At 48.3% G+C, this 4,505-nt stretch overlaps 1 long non-coding RNA gene across 1 annotated transcript in view; it reads right to left on the bottom strand.

Annotated features, from left to right (window-relative positions):
- Window positions 1-291, bottom strand: part of LOC129694641 (uncharacterized) — a 69,856-nt gene extending 69,565 nt beyond the window's left edge. The window contains exon 1 of the long non-coding RNA XR_008723029.1: window positions 53-291. This is a non-coding gene — a long non-coding RNA (uncharacterized LOC129694641). The remainder of the gene's footprint in view (window positions 1-52) is intronic.
- Between the last annotated feature and the right edge of the window lie 4,214 nt (window positions 292-4,505).

Consider the following 4,505-nt stretch of genomic DNA (forward strand, 5'->3'; position numbering starts at 1 on the left):
GGGACACAGTAACAAAGGGGGAAATGGAGACACACAACATTGCATCGTTTACCTGGAGAGTTTCCTCGCCTTTTAGCAGCTCCTTTGTCTGTTCCCCACTGCTGTGGGCTGTGGGCTGCTGGGTGGGTGTGGGTGTTGTGTGTGGGTGTGTGTGTGGGTTCACTGCACCCCCTGTGTCTCTCTCTGGTGCAAACAAGACGAGCCCAGAGGCTGCAGAGGAAAATGCACAAGGTCCTTTACAGTCGCCTCTGGAAACCCCACGCCCTGTGTGTGTGTGTGTGTGACTGGGCTCAGACACAGAGAGAGAGGGAGGGGGAGGGGATATACCTGCCACCACCCGGGGGCGCCAGCGAGCCGCCTCCCCGCCGCTCGGGCCATCCAGCCACTACTAGCCCCCCCCCCTTTATTTTGGTTTTTCGTCTTTTTCTCACCCCCTGGGCGTTTTCCAAGCATCAAATTTCTTCCCCACGGCCGTCAGGCTGTTACACACAACCTCAGACAGAGACTATAGACATAACATTGCTGAAGAAGGGTTTGTGTGAGTGTGTGTGTATGTATAGATAGATATAGATATGCCATTTATTGTCACTATACATGTACAGTGAAACTGAAAGCTGCTCGTACTCAGTGCATACATACAATTTTACACAAAAAACAAGAAACAGAAAAACAAAACAGAAGGGATTTGGGGGGGGAGGGGGAATAGGTGCACAAATTCTACGGCGCTACATACATATATACATATATACAGATGGAAGTCCGTGTTGGGCGGTGTAGTCAGTGCATGTGTGGATTTGAATTTATGGTAGATATAATTCTCGGGAAGCAGCTATTCCTGAGTCTGTTTGTCCTGGATTTGATGCACGTGTATGTGTGTGTGAGTGTGTGTATATATGTGTGTGTGTGTGTGTGTGTGTGTGTGTGTGTGTGTGTGTATATGTGTGTGTGTGTGTGTGTGTGTGTGTGTGTGTGTGTGTATGTGTGAGTGTGTGTGTGTGTGTGTGTGTGTGTGTGTGTGTGTGTGTGTGTGTGTATGTGTGTGTGTGTGTGTGTGTGTGTGTGTGTGTGTGTGTGTGTGTGTATGTATGTGTGTGTGTGTGTGTGTGTGTATGTGTGTGTGTGAGTGTGTGTGTGTGTGTGTGTGTGTGTGTGTGTGTATATGTGTGTGTATATGTATATGTGTGTGTGTGTGTGTGTGTGTGTGTGTGTGTGTGTGTGTGTGTGTATGTGTGTGTGTGTGTGTGTGTGTGTGTATATGTATATGTGTGTGTGTGTGTGTGTGTGTGTGTGTGTGTGTGTGTGTGTGTGTGTGTGTATGTGTATGTGTGTGTGTGTATATGTGTGTATATATGTGTGTGTGAGTGTATGTGTGTGTATGTGTCTGTGTGTGTGTGTGTATGTGTGTGTGTGTGTGTGTATATGTGTGTGTGTGTGTGTGTGTGTTTCGGCCCGAAACTTTGCCTATTTCAGTGAAACATAGAAATTAGGTGCAGGAGTAGGCCATTCGGCCCTTCGAGCCTGCACCGTGAAGAAGGCGAATGGTTTGTTAGCTTTCATAGCAAAAGGATTTGAGTATAGGAGTAGGGAAGTTCCACTGCAGTTGTACAGGGTCTTGGTGAGACCACACCTGGAGTATTGCGTACAGTTTTGGTCTCCTAATCCGAAGAAAGACATTCTTGCCATAGAGGGAGTACAGAGAAGGTTCACCAGACTGATTCCTGGGATGGCAGGACTTTCATGTGAGGAAAGACTGGATAGACTCGGCTTGTACTCGCTAGAATTTAGAAGATTGAGGGGGGATCTTATAGAAACGTACAAAAATTCTTAAGGGGTTGGACAGGCTAGATGCAGGAAGATTGTTCCCGATGTTGGGGAAGTCCAGAACAAGGGGCCACACACAGTTTAAAGATAAGGGGGAAATCTTTTAGGACCGAGATGAGGAAAACTTTTTTCACACAGAGAGTGGTGAATCTGTGGAATTCTCTGCCGCAGAAGGTAGTTGAGGCCACACAGTTCATTGGCTATATTTAAGAGGGAGTTAGATGTGGCCCTTGTGGCTAAAGGGATCAGGGGGTGTGGAGAGAAGGCAGGGATGGGATACTGAGTTGGATGATCAGCCATGATCATATTGAATGGCGGTGCAGGGCCGAATGGCCTCTACTCCTGCACCTATTGTCTATGTTTCTATGTTTCTATTTCATACGAAACAATGCCAATCACATCACTCCAGTCCTCAAACAACTTCACTGGCTTCCCATCTCCCACCGGATCACCTACAAAATCCTGATCCTCACCTACAAAGCCCTCCACCATCTGCCCCCCCCCCCATATCTCACTGACCTCCTCTCCCCCTACCAACCCTCACGGTCCCTCAGATCCACATCAGCCGGTCTCCTCTCCATCCACAAGTCCAACCTCCGCAGTTTTGGGGACAGAGCCTTCTCCAGGGCAGCTCCCAGGCTCTGGAACTCCCTCCCCCAACTGATCCGCAATTCCGTGTCCCTCACCATCTTCCAGTCCCGCCTCGAGACCCATCTCTTCACCTCTGCCTATCCTTAGCCCCGCGTCCCCCTCCCTTTTCATCTGTGCTTGAATTGCCTCATATTGTGTTTTGAATTGAATTCCGACTAGGAAAAGGGGAGATGCAGCGAGACCTGGGTGTCATGGTACACCAGTCATTGAAAGTAGGCATGCAGGTTCAGCAGGCAGTGAAGAAAGCCAATGGTATGTTAGCTTTCATAGCAAAAGGATTTGAGTATAGACATAGAAACATAGAAATTAGGTGCAGGAGTAGGCCATTCAACCCTTCGAGCCTGCACCGCCATTCAATATGATCATGGCTGATCAAAGTATAGGAGTATAGAGTATAGGAGCAGGGAGTTTCTACTGCAGTTGTACAGGGTCTTGGTGAGACCACACCTGGAGTATTGCGTACAGTTTTTGGTCTCCAAATCTGAGGAAGGACATTGCTCATTGCCATAGAGGGAGTGCAGAGAAGGTTCACCAGACTGATTCCTGGGATGTCAGGACTGTCTTATGAAGAAAGACTGGATAGACTTGGTTTATACTCTCTAGAATTTAGGAGATTGAGAGGGGATCTTATAGAAACTTACAAAATTCTTAAGGGGTTGGACAGGCTAGATGCAGGAAGATTGCTCCCGATGTTGGGGAAGTCCAGGACAAGGGGTCACAGCTTAAGGATAAGGCGGAAATCCTTTAAAACCGAGATGAGAAGAACTTTTTTCACGCAGAGAGTGGTGAATCTGTGGAATTCTCTGCCACAGAAGGTAGTTGAGGCCACACAGTTCATTGGCTATATTTAAGAGGGAGTTAGATGTGGCCCTTGTGGCTAAAGGGATCAGGGGGTATGGAGAGAAGGCAGGTACGGGATACTGAGTTGGATGGTCAGCCATGATCATATTGAATGGCGGTGCAGGCTCGAAGGGCCGAATGGCCTCTACTCCTGCACCTATTTTCTATGTTTCTATGTTTCTAATGTGATCATGGCTGATCATCACTCAGCGGGACAGGCAGCATCTCCGGAGGGAAGGAGGCATGGAGACCCTTTTTCCATTCTTGCACAACCCCTTTATAACAATTTGGTCCCCTAATTTGAGGAAGGACATTCTTGCTATTGAGGGAGCCCAGCGTAGGTTCACCAGACCTACACCACACACACACACACACACACACACCACACACACACACACACACACACACACACACACACACACACACACACACACACACACACACACACACACACACACACACACACACACACACACACACACACACACACACACACACACACACACACACACACTCACACACACACACACTCACACACACACACACTCACACACACACACACACACACACACACACACACACACACACACACACACACACACTCACACACACTCACACACACACACTCACACACAGACACACACACACACACACACACACACACACACACACACACACACACACACACACACACACACACACACACAGACACACACACACAGACACACACACTCACACACACACACACTCACACACACACACACAGACACACACACTCTCTCACACACTCACACACACTCACACACTCTCACACACACACACACACACACACACACACAACGATCAGAGGACATTCTTGCTATTGAGGGAGCCCAGCGTAGGTTCACCAGGTTAATTCCCGGGATGGCGGGACTGTCATATGCTGAGAGAATGGAGCGGCTGGGCTTGTACACTCTGGAGTTTAGAAGGATGAGAGGGCATCTTATAGCAATATATAAAATTCTTAAGGGATTGGACAGTCTAGATGCAGGAAATATGTTGGGGGAGTCCAGGACCAGGGGCCACACACATGTTTAAGAATAAGGGGGGGTTTAAGAAGGAACTGCAGATGCTGGAAAAATCGAAGGTAGACAAAATGCTAGGAGGAAACTCAGCGGTGCAGCAGCATCTATGGAGGCAGAACAAGTAGCGAT

This window comes from Leucoraja erinacea, unplaced genomic scaffold (genome assembly GCF_028641065.1).
Source record: "Leucoraja erinacea ecotype New England unplaced genomic scaffold, Leri_hhj_1 Leri_741S, whole genome shotgun sequence".
NCBI lineage: Eukaryota > Metazoa > Chordata > Chondrichthyes > Rajiformes > Rajidae > Leucoraja > Leucoraja erinaceus.